General features: G+C 43.5%; 2 long non-coding RNA genes across 2 annotated transcripts; one reads left to right on the top strand and one right to left on the bottom strand.

Moving 5' to 3' along the window:
* Positions 1-2,746: 2,746 nt before the first annotated feature.
* On the top strand, positions 2,747-4,467 carry LOC146510850 (uncharacterized). Its single transcript, XR_014876083.1, has 2 exons — positions 2,747-3,220; positions 3,297-4,467. It is a non-coding gene; the product is annotated as an uncharacterized LOC146510850 (long non-coding RNA).
* Positions 4,468-16,314: 11,847 nt separating this feature from the next.
* LOC146510849 (uncharacterized) lies at positions 16,315-17,346 on the bottom strand. Its single transcript, XR_014876101.1, has 2 exons — positions 17,037-17,346; positions 16,315-16,976 (listed from the first exon to the last, which is right to left on the bottom strand). It is a non-coding gene; the product is annotated as an uncharacterized LOC146510849 (long non-coding RNA).
* Positions 17,347-18,720: the final 1,374 nt, after the last annotated feature.

Genomic DNA, 18,720 nt, shown 5'->3' with positions numbered 1-18,720 from the left:
TGCCAGGCCGCATGATCGGCATCTTTGTCACCGTGGCCGGCCCCCGGACTTGCAGTCCCGCCGTCGCCGTCCGCACGGTCGGCCCCCTGAACTGTTTCCACGTCACCGCCGCTGCCGCGTGCACGGTCGGCCTCCTGACCTGTTTCCACTTCGCCGCCGCTGCCGCGTGCACGGTCGGCCTCCTGAACTGTTTCCGCTTCGCCGCCGCTGCCGTGTGCACGGTCGGCCGCCTGAACTGTTTCCCCGTCGTTGCCGCCTTCCGCACGGTCGGCCCCTGGAACTGCACTGTTTTGGCCTCCGGCGCTGTCGGCCTCCGGGTCGGCCCCCTGAACTTGTCCGTCTGGGCCTTTTTGGACTCTGTCCCTCCGTCCTGGACCCCCGCCGCCCGCCCTGGTCGGGTCGTTTTTGGTTTTTGGGGGGGGGGTTTGTGTTTCTGTTGGGCTGTCTGGAGCCAGCCCTTGAGGGGGGGGTACTGTCATGGTCCTGGGTCGGTGACCCAGCGCTTTGAGTTTTGTTATTAGTGTTTTCTAGTTTATTTCTGATCTTGTATTGGTTGTTGGTGTTTGGTTGTGTTTATCTTCCCTACCTGCGTCTCCCTCGGTGCTCTGTTCATGTCCTCGTGTTATGTAAAACAGTCTGTGTGTTTCCTGTTTTACTTTGTAGGGTTGTGTCTCGTTATGTCCATTAGTTCCAGCTGTGTCCCCTCCTGTGTGCCATTTCCTGATTACCTGGTGTGTGTATTTATAGTGGGTGTCGGTCTGTGTTCGTCGTCGGCTCGTCTGTGTTTCATGGTGTCTGTTCCTCGTCTGTGTCTCTCTGCCTCCCACCCCATTTGTATGATCCGGTTTGTCATTTAGCTCACCCAGTTTAGGTTATGTTCTGTCCTGCTTTCAGTTCTGTTATTTGTATACTGTAAATAAACCCTCACTCTCATCATCTTATCGGCTGTCTGCATTTTGGGTCCTCCGTTTCCTCCACACCACACGGCTCACCCCACCAGCCGTGACAGAATGATTATTTACACAGAACTATACAGTAGTGTAGTAGTTTGTAGGCTGCCGGGGGATTCCCATGATGCATTGAGTTTTTCCTTTCCAGTCACCTTTCTCACTCACTATGTGTTAACAGACCTCTCTGTATTGAATCGTATCTGTTATTAATCTCTGTCTCTCTTCCACAGCATGTCTTTATCCTGTCTTCCTTCTCTCACCCCAACCGGTCGCAGCAGATGGCCGCCCCTCCCTGAGCCTGGTTCTGCCGGAGGTTTCTTCCTGTTAAAAGGGAGTTTTTCCTTCCCACTGTCGCCAAAGTGCTTGCTCATAGGGGGTCATATGATTGTTGGGTTTTTCTCTGTATCTATGAAGCGCCTTGAGGCGACATTTGTTGTGATTTGGCACTATATAAATAAAATTGAATTGAAATTGAATTGAATTGAATTAGTGCAGTTTAGATCAGTGAGATATGAGGATAATTTCTACAGAGGCTATAAAGTGCTGGTGGTTGTGAATGGTGGTTCAGTCCATGTTATTATTGTGTGTTTGAGGGTACGGTTGTCCATTGTGTGTGTGTGTAGGCGGTTGTGGGTGTGTGTATGTCCAGTCCATGTGTTAACGTGGGTGAGATGTCAGGAGGCAGAGTTCAGGAGTCTGACAGCTGTGGGGAAGAAGCTGTTCCGGTACCTGGTGGTCTTAGTCCGGAGTCTCCTGTAGCGCCTCCCAGAGGGCAGGAGGGTGAAGAGTCCATGTGATGGGTGACTGGGGTCTTTGATGATTTTCCCAGCCCTTTTCAGACACCGCTTCCTGTAGATGTCTTTTATGGCAGGAAGTGGTGCTCCGGCAATGCGCTGGCCAGTTTTCACGACCCTCTGCAACGCCGTCCGGTCCGAGGCAGAGCAGTTCCCGTACCAGACTGCTATACAGTTGGTCAGGATGCTCTCGATGGTGCAGCGATAGAAGTTCACCAGGATGTCTGAGGACAGGTGGTTCTTCCTCAGAGTCCTCAGGAAGAAGAGGCGCTGGTGAGCCTTCTTGACCAGCTTGGAGCAGTTGGTCGTCCAGATGAGATCCTCGGAGATGTGGACTCCCAGGAACTTGAAGCTGCTCACACGCTCCACAGCCGTCCCCTTAATGTGGATGGGTGGATGTGGGTCAGCATTCCTCCTGTAGTCCACGATGAGCTCCTTGGTCTTCTCGGTGTTAAGCAGCAGGTTGTTTCTGTCGCACCACTCAGCCAGACGATCCACCTCCTCCCTGTAGGCGGCCTCATCGTTGTCACTGATGAGGCCAATCACCGTGGTGTCATCTGCAAACTTAATGATGGTGCTGGAACCATCAGCAGGTCTGCAGTCATGGGTGAAGAGGGAGTAGAGGAAAGGGCTCATCACACAGCCTTGTGGTACACCGGTGTTCATTGTGATTGTAGATGAGCAGTGGTTATCCAGCCGGACATGTTGGGGGCGGTTGGTCAGGAAGTCCAGTAACCATTTGCAGATGAGGGAACTGATGCCCAGGTCTGTCAGTTTCCTGATGAGTTGTGAGGGGTGGATTGTATTGAATGCTGAACTGAAGTCTATAAACAGCATTCTGGCGTAGGTGTTGTTGTTGTCCAGGTGTGAGAGGACAGAGTGCAGTGCGATGGAGACTGCATCCTCTGTGCTCCTGTTCTGATGGTATGCGAATTGGTGGGGGTCCAGGGTGGGGGGAGACAGCTGCTTTTTATATTTTTATATTACTAAAAATATAAAAAGCATTCAGTACTTGTTTGAGACATAACATTTTAACAACAAAAGTATAGATAACCCCCCTCCCAAAATGGTTGCTAGACGATGTTTGCTACCCTACAATCCGTCCTACTCTGTAGTAAAATCAGCGACATTTGACCGTCCTGTTGCTCCCATTGAAATGTATACAGCCTATTTAAAATCTAAAACCTAAAATTGTCCATAGCCTGCTCTTGTTGCCACTGTCATGTTTGAAAAGGAATGAGAGAAGTTGGTTATTTTGTCATATGTGTGTAACCCATGTGAAATACAGGGCTGCAAAATCCCTTTTTGTAATCTAAGGATATAGCCTGTTATTGTCACAAGGGGGTGCTGTGATGCAGTCTTGTGTTCTGACAACCTTGCGTCTAGTGCGCAGGAAGTATTACCTGTCTCTTCCTGTGAGATCTTCCCTCTGATGGCGGTCAAGTGTGTGTCGGAGCGCATGGAAAAAGTATCTTGGTATGCAATACTGCAACCCGGTTAATGAGACCAGATTGTTTTATGTATAAATGCTAATAAGGTACTCTTTTATTAGGCCCCGAACTCTGACCACATAGGGAATAACGTCTGTCAAGTTATTTGTGTCTGGAAATCCCGGTGAGTCACGTGCTTTTGTTAGCTACCTGTTAAGTTAGATAATGTATTTTACTAGCCGATTCAGCTCAGAAACTTTTGAACAAAAACCAATCGGGAGCTATGAGAATCTGGCGTGTTGTTTTACTTCTCCTGTTGTTCTTTACAGTGTGTTATAAGTGCTGAATGCTTTGAGCTAAACGATGCCGATGCTAGATGCGATGCTAGCTGCTAATAGCTGTTAGCCACCCCACCGAAGCCATATTCCGATCGGGGAGGTATTCAAGTAGAAGCACTAGCTCTGTTTATATTAGAATGGTTATGTCTTAATAGATATGAGCATATTTCAAGTTTAATAGTATTTGCACTGAATTAAGTTACATTTGCTTGTAAGCCTTAAGGATGAATGTCATTTTCATTGCTATGACTGTTTACATTACTGTTTAAGCTGCTGATGTTCTTTGTTGTGATATTTTGATAAAATTGTTTATACTGGTACAAACAAATTACTGTAACTCTTGTAACTTGGTAAAGCTAAAGGGAATGCCATTTGTGATTAATACATTTGGAAAAGAAGTTAATGAGCTCATGTTAAGAACACAAAATGGGAAAGAAATTGATTGTTCTGCACTGTTTGTGTAGATTGGTTTTTTTGAACTACTAGAAGGATTCTGGAGAACCACTGACGGCGAGAACAGCCCAAATGAGATCCTGGATGATCGTGAAATGGTGTGGCCAGCCATGCGATCGGATTGTGGGATTTGTCTGAGAAACTGATTCAAGCAACCCTGGATTTCAGATAAGCCCTATGCACTACTTTTCCTACCCGGATAATAGGGTTTGTACACTGACAATTCCCCTACAGTACACCTGTTTGGGTTTTCAACGACTTTAAAGGACAATTCGGACTGGACAATTCAAACTTCACAACGGGAACACTTTAATCTGTTTCATTCATTCCAAAGAGCTCTGATACGGTTCAGTATAAATCTTCCATTTAAATGTCTTTGTTTTGTTTTGTTTTACATGTATTCACCTTTAAAATGCACTATTAGTGTGCAATTTGGGTTATTGTGTTGTATATGTATATAAATGGTACTGAGGCAATAAAGGTCCCAGTTATTCACTTCCAAGCCAACTCCTTTTGTGAGTCTCCAAAACAAAACCTCCTTCTGAACCTAGTAAGATGTCTAGGGTCTCTATTTGAAGTGAGAGTGTACTGATCCTGAGTAGAGGCGCTACATGTGCATGTGCCAATATTAAACCCAGGAGCAACATTCAGGTAAACGTGTAAGAACAAATTATCCGTTAATCAAGAATAATGTTGGATCAGTGCTTCAATGTTTATATCTTTTATTAGATGTTCATGTGGTTTGGTTATTTGCCTTTTGTTTGAAAGTACACTGAGAGAGGACTTTTTTTTATTAGTGATCTTAATAGTATTTGTTTTTTCATATTAATGTAATTTTTTCCATCTAATTGAATACAATCTATTTGTGTATGATTGTCAGTCCAAAGAGGGAGAGAGGAAAGAGGGAACGTGAGGAGAAAGTACAAGGTCAGGAAGAACCAGGTAAGAAAACAGACAGGGAGCAGTGACAGGCACAACAGAAACTGTTAAACTGCTTGAGAGAGTTGACCACCAAACAGTGATAGACAGATTTGCCAACCTCAAGGTGAGGCCACATAGTTTAGAATAAAATAAAAAATCTGCAGAGCCATAGTAGTATCTGCAGTAAAGATCTTTTCATACATTGTATACACTGTACCATAGGCAAAGTTGCCTCCATTTTTATAATTTTTTTATCAATAATTTGTACATTTCAAGGACTCTATTTTTGGAGTGTATTTTCATGTATCTGTATTATATTATACACACACATTAAAAGCAAATCTCTGTCCAAAAAATGCACTCAGTTTACTTTTTACTCATTCATCATTTTCCCCCAGTAATTAAAGCTAGGATATGTATTTTTTTTAAATTCCAATCCATTCTTCTTTTGCACTATTTAAATAACTTTTATTTGATTTGATGGTTTTGTTACTGACTTTTAAAAAAGTGTTTTGCTTTTCTTTCACGAATGTGGGGATTAAATTGTGTTAAAACGTACAAAACAGTGATGTCATGTTTTGTGACGAGGACCCAGGCACAGAGAGACTTGATGAATTTAAGAATCTTGTGATTTAATAAAGAAATTTGCAGACTTACTCAGAGATGGTAAAATTATGATGACTGATAGCGGAGATGAAGACAACAGATGACGAGGACAGGGAGGAACAGGGGTTTAAATGCACCAAGGAGACAGTCACAGGGAACTCGGGACAACTGGAGACATTTAAGGATGCAGGGACTGACAGAGACAGGGAAGACGTCTCATCGTGATGAGTCAAGTTTATCTTGCCTGGCTGGGCAGCTCTCTGGGTGCTCAGCACCCCCAAAGCTCTGATCCTAGAATCGCCCCTGCTGCATGCCAAATATCCTTGGGCAAGATACTGACCCCAAATTGCTCTCCAAGGCATCCATCGGAGTATGAGTGTGTGTGAATGTTACTTAGAAAGCACCTAGAAAAATGTGCTTGTGTGAATGGGTGTGAATGGGTGAATGCACAAGTTGTGTAAAGCGCTTTGAGTGCTCAGAAGAGTAGAAAAGCGCTATATAAGAACCAGTCCATTTACCAAAGGCTTGGTGAAGAGCAGGAGGTATTCTGATCCCTAAGGAGAAGAACTCCTCATCCATCATCCAGTTTGGCCAGATCAGCCTGCTGAACGTAGAGGGAAAGATCTTCTTCAGTGTCTTGGCCCAAAGGCTATCTACTTTCCTGCAAAGAAACAACTATATTGACACATCAGTGCAGAAGGCCGGCATCTGGGGCTTCTCGGGATGTCTGGAGCATGCCAGCGTCGTCTGGCACCAGATTCAAACTGCCAAGAAAGAACGAAGAGACCTTCTTGTGGTCTTTTTAGACCTTGCCAACGCCTTTGAGTCAGTTCTGCATGAGATCTTGTGGATGGCCTTCAACTATTTCAGCGTATCAAACCACATCACAGGACTGGTCAAGACCTACTTTCAGGATTAACAGTTTTGTGTGATAGCTGAGAACACCACCACAGCCTGGCAGCACCTGGAAATTGGAGTTATGGCAGCCTGCATGATTTCCCCTCTGGCATTTGTAATGGCAATGGAGTTGGTCATGCGGGCATCCTGGTGGGTAGTGGGAAGTGAGAGACTCAAGAGTGGCCTTCGTCTTCCTCCCATTAGGACCTACATGGATGACATGACCATCATTACAACAACAAAACCATGCACTAGGCGATTGCTACAGAAGCTACAGAAAAACATAGAATGGGCAAGAATGGAGTTTAAGTCAAGTAAATCTCGCAGCATCTCCATCGTAAAAGGAAAACTGACAGCCGAGCAATTCTATATCAGTGGAGAACCAATTCCAACAGTCTTAGAGAAGCCCATAAAGAGCCTGGGACGGTGGTATAATGCAGACCTCAATGATACGTGGCAACTAGAACAACTAAGGCAGAACTTGGCTGATAACCTCAAGCGGATTAACAACACTGCACTCCCAGGGAAACTGAAGCTCTGGCGCTTCCAGTTTGGGTTATTATCCAGACTACTGTGGCCGTTGACAATGTACGAGGTCTCACTCAATCATGCCAATCGACTAGAGAGGCTAGTGAGCTCCTACGTTAAGAAGTGTCTCGGACTTCCCAAATGCCTCAGCAGTGTTGGACTCTACAGCGATGGGATATTGTCATTGCCTATCCCTAGCCTGGCTGAGGAGTTTAAATGTGCAAAAGTGAGGCTTGAGATGTCACTCATGGGCTCCTGAGACCCCATAGTGAGAGGCACTGCTCCCACCCTAGCAACGGGGAGGAAGTGGACCCCAACCACATCTGTGCTACAGGCGAAATCCGCTCTTCGGCATCGTGACGTGGTGGGTTACGTCCAACAGGGCAGAGGATTTGGTCTTGGCGCACTAACACCTCGGTGGCGACAGGCATCTGTAACCGAACGTTGAAAAATGGTGGTGGAGGAGGTGCGTCGACAGGAGGAAACAGCCAGATATGCCAGAGCCGTAGCACTGGCCAAACAGGGTCGCTGGATGAATTGGGAGAGTGTGGAAAAGAGGAAACTCTCATGGAGTGAAATCTGGGGCATGGAGTCTAATAGACTAAGTTTCATCATCCGAGTGACATACGATGTACTGCCTTCCCCAATAAATCCGCAGCTGTGGTTTGGAAAGGACCCATCCTGCCCCCTGTATACAGTCCCAGCAACACTCAAGCACATCTTGGTTGGTTGTAGGACTAGCCTTACTCAGGGCAGACACACATGGAGACACAACTAGTTTCTTCTAGCCGAGAAAGTTGAGTGCAAAAGAAAATCCATCAACGCTCAACCTTTCACGAACCAAGAGAAGCGTCAGTTTTCATCAACATTTCTCCGGGAAGGAGACAAGCCGAGGACAAGCCCCTCAACCCCAGACCTGGGCCTGCTAAAGGTTGCCAGGGATTGGCAGATGCAAGTGGACTTGGATCAGAGGCTAATTTTTCCCACAGAGATTGTAACAAAAACTTTGCAACCAGACCTCGTCCTTTGATCTAACTCCCAAAAACTTGCCTATGTCATTGAGCTGACGGTACCATGGGAGGAAGCAATTGAGGAAGCATTAGAGCATAAGAAGCTGCGCTATGCCAACTTGGCAGCTGAGACAGAGGACAGAGGCTGGAAGATCAAGGTGCGCCCGGTGGAAGTGGGGTGCAGGGGCTTTGTTGCCAGTAGAACAGCAAAACTGCTCAGAGAGATTGAGATCAGAGGACAGGCGCAACGGCAGGCTATAAGAGAACTATCTAACACCGCTGACAGGACCAGTCACCGGCAATGGTTAAAAAGGGCTGACATCACTTGGGCAGCTAAGGCAGTCAGCTAACCCCGAGAGGAAAGAAATATTCTGCTTATATATTAAATATTCTGCGAGGCAGGGGGGGGGGGGGGGGGGGGGGGGGGGGGGGTGGGGGGGGGGGGGGGGGGGGGGGGGTTTAAAACGTACAGCCCTATCCAGCGGGTAGGTGTGGGGAGCCAGATCGGGCGCCCCCTGGCTCTCCTCTCTGCTCTCTCCTATCTTGTCCCTCTTGTCTTACTTCTCTCTATAACCTTTTCTATCCCTTTGAAGAAGTTAGGCTAAAGAGGTAAGTATTATTTCTCAGTTGCAGTGAATAGGTAGAAAATAAACAGAAACTAAACAGAAGAAGAAGAGAAATAACAATTTAACATAAACCAGTGACACACTCCAGGGTCTGATCAACCCTGGCAGGGCCTCCTGGATGAGGGTGTCTAGTGATAACGGGCGAAACACCCGATGAATCTAAGGTCCACTGCTGATGATGTGTCCCAAATTTAAAATGATAAGGAAGAAAAATGGCAGATTAGCCTGGGTAAAAGACTGAAAGTTGAGGCACACAACCATGTGTGCTGCTGCCAAAGTTTCTAAGCTGCCTTCCCTCATAAAAGCCATCCCTCAAGATTCTCTACATTTAAAGCAATGCATTATCAGGGACTGTAACATCTAGTCCTTTTTACTGAATTGCAATAGCAAATTGTGCCTTGTTGTAAGATGGACAGCAGGTGGAGAGTGATTTTATTGAGTGAGTTTAGTGAGTTTATTTCTCACAGTTTTTTGTTGCCTTATGGTTCCAAGTGCTGTCACCAATCTTTGTATTTTGTTATTATCTCATAACACTTGTTTATTCAGCTACCATCTCTCCTATGGACTTTTTAATGTCTACAGTCTCAGATCAACACAGCCCTGCCCTCCTGCACTATCAGCAGCAGGAGCAGCAGAATCCCCTCAACAGCAACATTGTACCCATCAGGTAAAACATTGGCTATGTTTGCTTTGCATTGTCGGCATCTCACAACAGTGATGATGCGATCCCATATTAGATTCTTGATGAATGTGTGTTGTTGTTATTCAGCCCGGTTCAATGTGCCCCTCTTTAACTTTGAGCACCCGCCCCTTTAAACAACTCTGCGCTGCCCTGCTACCCATATCACTCCTGGGAAGGGTCGCCGCTATAAAAATGATGGACTTGCCAAGGATGAATTATTTATTCTCAATGATCCAGAACAAACCATCACCCGACTGGTTCTGATCTCTGGATTCGTATATTTCTAAATTCCTTTGGAAAGATAAACCTCCGCATATCAGCTTAAAAACGCTACAAAGGACCAAGGATAAAGGAGGACTAGAACGGCCTACCTTTCAACAACACTTCTTAGCCAACAGGCTTCAGTTCATCTCAGCTCTTCTTTGACAGCATGGTGGGAGTTTATAAAAATGACAGAGTCTTCATCAATCCCATGCAAACCTACACCTATCTGGAACAACCCTGAAATAATACAGAGCAATAATAGGATTGTTCTGTCAATCGAAATTGTAAAGGAATTAAATACCTGGAACATATATTAGATGGAAAAGACTTTATTCCATTTGACTTTATCCCCCCCCCCCCCCCCCAATTACTGTCTAAAATATACAGGACGCTCTCCAGAATAGAATGAATCATTATCTCCTCCTATTGCAAAACGAGAAGCGGATCTATCAGTCAGCTTAGGCCAAAACCTCTGGTCTCAGATATGTTCAGATATGCTTAATTCAAAATCCCAGTCGACAATTAATACAATACAAATAATCCATTTTGTACTGAAGTGCACTATACAGGTCATCGGATGTTCCACATGCACATTCCAACAACTGCTCACACTGTCAAGGCAATACACCGGACAATTACATCCACGCTCTTTGGTTCTGTTCACCAGTTCAAAGGTTTTAGTGCTGGATATGTGAAGACTTATCAAAGTGTCTAAACTGTAACATTCCAGCCTCCCCTTCAGTGTGCTTGTTGGGCGAATTAGATGACGTCGCTACAGAGATGAATTCAGCCCACATGGTTTTTACTGCCCTATGCATTGTCAAGAAGACGGTCCTCATGAACTGGAAAAATAAAAGTGTCTGTCTCTGGGCTGGGGTTCTAGCTGGGCCTTGGGGGTTTGGGTCCTGGTTGGGTTGTGGGTGGATGCATGCACAGGGGCCCTGTGCATGCATGCTTTCCCTGGCACGGAAACTTGGGGCCTCTTCAGTTCACTCATTGTCAGTCCTTGTACTTCACCATTATTAGAGGAATGTTTTTTGAACTACCTAACACTGATTATTGAATCATTAAATTATAAAAGAAGAATCTAACTCTAGGGACGAAACAGCGTAATGTCAACACATAAAATACAACTTTTAATTATATACATTGAACCAGCTTTTAATTAAATTCTTACATTATTACCAGCCAGCTGCAAAAGCACATAATTTCTTTTTGGTTGAATCAGAATCAGAATACTTTATTAATCCCTAAAGAAATCATGTAGTTACAAAACAATAAGACTGAACTAAATCACATAACACAAATACAATTACTTTGTAATGAAAGCATTATTTCTTATATTACAAAGTTACATATATAAGAAAAAGTGCAAATATATATACAACTAGCTCAATTATAAATATCCAGAATATTATAGAGATGAAATATATATGACTGACATTTTGCTCTAAACTGTGAACTGTAAAACCAGTATTTGTTATTTTTACCATAGAGAATGTGCAGAAGGGTGTAACTATTGCACTGTGTACTGTGCATTAGATGGGGGAGGAATGATTTCCTGTGTCATTCAGTGGTGCATTTGGGTAATCTCAGTCTCTCACTGAACGTGCTCTTGCAACTAGCCAGTACGCCATGGAGGGGGTGGGAGGTATTATCCATGATTGTCCTCATCTTGGACAACATCTGCCTCTCAGGCACCACCCTAACAGAGTCCAGCTTCATGCAAAATGCTGCAGCAAGAGTCCTGACAGGGACTAGAAAGAGAGAGCAGATTTCTCCTGTATTGGCTTCCCTTCATTGGCTCCCTGTTAAATGGTCTTAAATAATCAGGCCCCATCTTATCTTAATGACCTTGTAGTACCATATCAGCCCATTAGAGCACTTCACCACTGTACATGGACTAGCTTCAGAAGCTGTGACATTATCTGCAGAATATTAAAGTGAAAGATACGGCTAAAGTAAATGTGATGATTTCAGTCACCTAACCAGCATGACATTAAAGTACTGCACCAAGAAACAGACTCTAAAACCCCAACCCAAAACTGCCGAGTGTATATCACAGGAGCTTGGAAAGAAAAGCATCTGGACTTCTAACTGCAATGACTACGATGACCGGGATGACTGAGAACCTTCACAGACATGTTGCTGGGTGTATAGATTTAGCCCTGCTTATGGTGTGCAAGCTGTTTCATACACAGACATTAACATGCCTAACATTAACTTGGTAAATCATGTATAATTTTGCATGAATGTTAAATTTATTTAAATAAAAGTTCAGTTTTATGCACACAAAACACTGGAGATGATGCTTTTCTTCTCTGTCTCTGAATCATGGACCATATAAATGTAATTCTGTCTTGATAGAGCAACTCTAACAGGGCCACAAGTTATCAAATTCCATCACGAGGGGAAGTAACAAATACTCTTGTTTTCTGTCTGCTCATCTAGATTTTCAGTGAGGTCATTTGTCCCCGAGAGCTCTGAGGCTGATGAGTCACAGTCTGTATGTATTGATCTCACTCAGTAACACTTGGATCCATATCCAGTCTACACAATCTCACTTGTTTTGTCAACTGTCAAGGCTGTGAGGCTGATGATTTTTGCAGACAAGAGAGATACAAATCTTATCACAGCTAAGAACAAAAGGCACGTTTTAGGTAGTGGAGACAGAGACTCACACACAAATAACAATGACACATGAACAGGGTCAGAAGAGGCAAATGAAATGAAAAGAAGATAACAGGGAGAAGCGGTGCTGCCTGGGTCGTATCAGAGTGGGCCACGGTCATTAAGTCCTATTATGTCACATTTGTCCTCAGTCTGGGACTCCACTGGTCTCAGGGCGCAGTGCGTGGGATGCAGTGTTCACATGATGTCAGGAATAGAAAGGACAGGCTAGCCCATCAGTGTTGGAGATATTTCAGAAAAAAGTGATCATTCATTTCTGTGAACATTTTATCTCATTCAGATTTAGACAACAAAGGAATCATATAATATACCTTCTGTTAATTTCCCCTGCTGTAGTATTTCAGAATATGTTTATGTACAATACTGACTGCCATTATTCTAATAATTTATTTATAAGGAGAGTGTTTTCTTACAAATATTTCTTTACAAGATTAGATGATAAAATAAAAATATAAAAAATGGCACTGATGACAGACGATATTTCAGCAAAGTAGTCTACCACAGTTATCACATGTTAATCATTTTAATCAATTAGTACTAAAACCCTAACTGTGAAGATGAAAGCTATTTTTTCACCTCTTTTTCAGCTTCTCAATTAAAGCTGAAGTGACATTTAACCCTTTAAAGCCGGTGGGAGTGGGCACGCTCTGTTTTGCGTAACTATTTTTAAATCCCGGTAGCTCTGCAACCACGTGAGCTAGCGCAATAATTTTTTTGCATATGAAACTGGAGGAGTTGTACTTACATCTTATGCCATCAGCTTGTCCTCAGTCACAGTTTCCTTCCACATATAGCTTTGCAAAAACTGCATAAAAAGCACTTGCAGCAACAAAAACATAATATTCCAGAAACACGCTTTGCTGATCCGATCAGCTGTTCGTAACACTTCCTACGTCCCTCAGCGCGAACTATCGCATGTCCACCATGACCTGCCCGAAACCGGAAGTGACGTCATTTTTGCAGAAATGTAGTTTTTTACCATCAGGGCCTCATGAGCCTATACTGGTGTTTTTAAAAGTTATGTTTGACTTTATGACTTTCTGTGTGGTTTCTGGGATGCTTAGGACTCATATTGCACTGCTGGAAATAGTTTATTTTGATGTATAGAAATTGTGGGGATAGGTTAATTGGATAATCCAAATTGTCACTAGGTGTGAATGTGCGAATGAATGTGCGAGTGAATGGTTGTCTGTCCCTGTGTGTTGGCCCTGCGACAGACTGGTGACCTGTCCAGGGTGTACACTGCCTCTCGCCCTATGACAGCTGGGATAGGCTCCAGCGCCCCCCCGCGACCCTGAAAAGGATAAGCGGAAGCAAATGGATGGATGGATGGATGTATAGAAATTGGTGTATTTCAAAAATAAAACTATGAAGACACTCAAAATAAATTTCCTGTGGTGGGAAACTATTTTGTGCAACTTTTTTGTATTTACAGTTTTGAGGGATAAGCCTCTTAAATTTCTCTAACTAGAAATAAATGTTAAAAAAACAAAAACGATTTTCAATTTTTTGTAGTTTATTGCACTTTTTAGCAATTTATGTAATTACTATGCACTTAATGCAGACATATTATTAAAATCTGGGCTGTAATGGTTGTATTGATGTATAGCAACTTGAAATGCTCCCAAAAATGGCTCCACAGCATGTAAACATATAATATAAGCTATAATATAAGCTTTGGTGGACTTGGTTCTATGGTAGGTCTTAAAGGGTTAAAAGTTTGGGTTTTTATGTTTTTCTTGTTAGATCTGTAATGATGATGTGCAGAGACAATGTAACTGTTCAAACTTCATGGCCATGAGCCTAAACATGTTTTTCTATGGAGTTCACTGTAAAAAAACATAAATGTAAAATAACAGAAATTTAACATCATACAAAAATACTACCACTGTAATACAACATTACTGTATTTCATTTTGTTATATTTGTCATTAAAAACATTTTTAAATAATATTTTTTTAAAAATATACTGCTGCTGTAAGATGACTTTATCACTCTACATATTTTTTTAATTCCTTAAAACTCCACTGTGGTCGAAGGACACAAATTAGAGAATGATTAGATTTTAGACGAATCACTACTACAAAAACAAAAAACAGGAAGTGAGAATGATTTGAAACAGGAAGACGCAGAGACAATAATTTTACAGAATAATTACACTAAAGAACACTGAAGGACCACACAGAGGGAGGAACTTCAAATCTGTTATCAGGCAGGACTAGAAGGTGAAAGCTGATGGCGACAGCAAAGGAGACTTGCAACCTGCTATACGACATCCACGTTTCATGATGTGATCTGAGTTGGAGAGTTGCTCCTTATCTCATTGTACATCTGTATAGTGACAATAATGGCATTCTTTTCGGTTCTGTTGATAGCCTTTTAGGACTTTCCAGTGAAAGGGAAATTCCTGAACTTCCTTAAAATGTTTGTGACTATATTTTTTATATGCAGTCTTATTTTTCAGTGTTGCCCAACGTTTTGAAGCTACAACACATATTTCACATCAGAAAAATCACAAGACACACCACCAAACACAAATCTCACAAAAAGTATATTTGTTGAAATATAATGAAAATTTACTCTGTTTACTTTGTGTTCAACTAAACAATCCCAGGTTTCACACCAAGCTGATATTCTTGGAGAAAGTGAATGCTGTTCATGTGGCCCGTTCAGCCACATGAACAACATTGTCCTCGGAAACGTTACTTAGAAGTTCATAGTCAGTCTCGAGAGCAACCACAGCGTGAGTGTTCATGTTCCTTCCCAGTGCGTTCATAATTTGACTCTAAGTGGCACATTGAAACTGTTTGACAGTCTGACTCAATGTAAGAACAGTCCTCAGACTGATCGACACCCAGAGACGCTAAGTAATTGTGCAGAGGGATTAAACAGTCCGTAGCAGGCGTTCCCTGTGACTTAACGACTGCCTTTTTGCTAGTGGGATTGCTGCTAGCTAACCCATTAACAGTTCTTCTGTTGGTGAGAAGGCATATTCACAGTCTTGCATACTTCATAAACATGAACTGTGTCTTCATAGCAAGGCCCATAAACTAGCAAATCAGGATCTCCCCCAAAGAAAAAACGTGAGTAGCAAAAATATAGTCACTCATCTCACGCTGCTGTAAGGAGCAGTGACGACTGGTCTGATGAATCATGTTTGCATTTATATCATGTGAATAGTATGTGCATCACTTACCTGGGGAACACCTGGAACCAAGAAGGCAATCTGATGGAGACAGTGTGATGATTTGTGCAATGTTCTGCTAGGAAATCTTGGGTTGTGCCAATTATGTGGATGCTAATTTGATAGGTACCAACTACCTCAGCACCGATTCAGGCAATGTACACCCTTTCATGGAAATAGTATTTCCTAATGGCTATAGCCTCTTTCAGTGGCATTGTGCATCCTGTCACAAAGCAGAGTTGGTTCAGGAATGATGAGTACAACAATGAGTTTAAGCTGTTGACTTGGGCTCCAAATTACCCAGATCTCAATCCATTCAAGCATTTGATAAGTCCACGCCATGGAGGCCCCACCTCACGATTTACAGGATTTAAAGGATCTGTTGCTGACATACCACAGCACACCTTCAAAGCTTTACAGAGACAGCTACTTAATGTGGCCGCCTCGTCCTTGACACGACCATATTGGATCCTTGGTCCTGTCATCTATCCATCCATGAATCCATCCCGAGATAGTAAAATAAATAAAGAAATAAATAACTGCAAAGTGGGGTGTGTGTAATTATTCAGCCCCCTGAGTCAACACTTTGTAGAACCAGCTTTTGCTGCAGTTACAGCTGCCAGTCTTTTAGGGTCTGTCTCTACCAGCTTTGCACATCTACAGACTGAAATCTTTGCCCATTCTTCTTTGAAACAGCTCCAGCTCAGTCAGATTAGATGGACAGCGTTTGTGAACAGCAGTTTTCAGCTCTAGCCACAGATTCTCGATTGGATTTAGATCTGGACTTTGACTGGGCCGTTCTAACACATGGATATGTTTTGTTTTAAACCATCCCATTGTTGCCCTGGCTTTATGTTCAGGGTTGTTGTCCTGCTGGAAGCTGAACCTCCGCCCCAGTCTAAGTCTTTTGCAGACTCCAAGAGGTTTTCTTCCAAGATTGTCCTGTATTTGGCTCCATCCATCTTCCCATCAACTCTGACCAGCTTCCCTGTCCCTGCTGAAGAGAAGCCCCCCCAGAGCATGATGCTGCCACCACCATATCTGACAGTGGGGATGGTGTGTTCAGAGTGATGTGCAGTGTTAGTTTTCCACACATAGCGTTTTGCATTTTGGTCTCATCTGACCAGAGCAGCTTCTTCCTCATGTTTGCCGTGTCCCCCACATGTTTGCTGTGTCCCCCACATGTTTGCTGTGTCCCCCACATGTTTGCTGTGTCCCCCACATGGCTTGTGGCAAACTGCAAACGGGACTTCTTATGTTTTCCTGTTAACAATGGCTTTCTTCTTGCCACTCTTCCATAAAGGCCAACTTTGTGCAGTGCACGACTAATAGTTGTCCTATGGACAGATTCCCCCACCTGAGCTGTAGATCTCTGCAGCTCGTCCAGAGTCACCATGGGCCTCTTGGCTGCATTTCTGATCAGCTCCTTGTTCGGCCTGTGAGTTTAGGTGGACGGTCTTGTCTTGGTAGGTTTACAGTTGTGCCATACTCCTTCCATTTCTGAATGATGGCTTGAACAGAGCTCCGTGGGATGTTCAAGGCTTGGGAAATCTTTGTGTAGCCTAAGCCTGCTTTAAATGTCTCAATAACTTTATCCCTGACCTGTCTGGTGTGTTCTTTGGATTTCATGGTGTTGTTGCTCCCAATATTCTGTTAGACAACCTCTGAGGCCGTCACAGAGCAGCTGTATTTGTACTGACATTAGATTACACACAGGTGCACTCTATTTAGTCATTAGCACTCATCAGGCAACGTCTATGAGCAACTGACTGCACTCAGACCAAAGGGGCTGAATAATTACACACACCCCACTTTGCAGTTATTTATTTGTAAAAAATGTTTGGAATCATGTATGATTTTTGTTCCACTTCTCACGTGTCACCACTTTGTGTTGGTCTTTCACCTGGAATTCCAATAAAATTGATTCATGTTTGTGGGAAAGTTCAAGGGGGCCGAATACTTTTGCAAACCACTGTATGTGGAGGGTTTCTGACTCAATGTTTTTTAGTCTTCAAACAACTGAGCTGCACATATTCCTCTGATGGTGAAAAGATCACCTTCCTGGTGGAGCTGCTGTGTGGACGTGCACTGAGGTGGGCTCAAGTGTTAAACTTGCATCCTAACCTTTTATTCGCAGATTTCATCTCCAAGTTTAAGAGTACGTTTGATAAGTTTAAGAGTATGTTTGATAACGTTCTTCTTGCCACTCTTCCATAAAGGCCAACTTTGTGCAGTGCACAAAGTTGACCATCCTTCTGGATGGTGGAGCTCAAAGACAGCTTTCCCTGCGTCACAGTAAGAGGAGTGTGGCAGACTACTGTGCACAATGCATTTGATTGTTCCCATCTTTTTGGCATAACTCACTCGTCATTTTGAGTTTCTGGTCATACACCCTCTGTTTTTTCAGGCCATGGTGAATGGCGTCCTTCGAGATTGTCTCAACAGGTTTGTCTTCGTCCTTTACTGTCTTGACAACATCCTAATCTTTTCAAAATCATTTTATGAACACGAGTCTCAGATCTGTCTGGTGTTGCAGGGTCTGTTGGAAAATGAACTGTTTTTCAAAGGTGAGAATTGTGAGTATCACACTGACTCCATTTCCTTATTTGGATACATTGTAGAGTGAGGACAGGTTAGGGCAGACCTGGAAAAGATCCAGGTGGTACTAGATTGGGCAACGCTAACTACCTGGGAGCACCTTCAACACTTCCTTGGGTTTGCAAACTTTTATTGCCAGTTCATTTGCAACTTTAGCAAAATTACTCTCCAGACTGTCTCTCTCCAGATGAAGGCATTTATGATGTTGGGGACCAACAGCTGCAGGCAGTAAAGATGTCCTTTGAGGAGTGAAGGCACTAGTTAGAGGAAGCTGACCATCAGTTCTTTGTGTGGAGAGACCATAAAAACCTTGCTTACCTCAAAGCCACTGAACGACTGAACTCCGGACAAACCAGATGGGGTCTCTTCTTCACTTATAGACCTGGTTCCCTGAATGTGGACCCAGACACTTTATCCAGTCAGTTCTCCATGTCTGATGCCACTGTTGAAGAAGCAACAATCTTGCCCCCACCGGTCTTGTATTAGCGGTTCACTGTGACAGGAAATTGAGTCGTTACTCTGGAACGCTCGGCAGGATGAACCCAAGCCAGGTAATGGACATGTCAGCTGTCTACATGTCCCTTCCCCAGTCCATTTGCAAGTCATCCATTCAGTCATGCAGCTACCCAGGTAAAAACCACACTCTCTCTGTCCTGCAGCATTTATTCTGTTGACCAACTCTTGTGAAAGATGTCAAATATGTGCCCAAAACAAGGCAGTTTGTTCTCCTCCCTCAGGACTCCACTGA

The sequence above is a fragment of the Neolamprologus multifasciatus genome, chromosome 9, assembly GCF_963576455.1.
Source record: "Neolamprologus multifasciatus chromosome 9, fNeoMul1.2, whole genome shotgun sequence".
NCBI classification, from domain to species: domain Eukaryota; kingdom Metazoa; phylum Chordata; class Actinopteri; order Cichliformes; family Cichlidae; genus Neolamprologus; species Neolamprologus multifasciatus.
The sequence above is the reverse complement of the archived record's forward strand: the minus strand, read 5'-3'. Positions and strand labels throughout refer to the sequence as shown.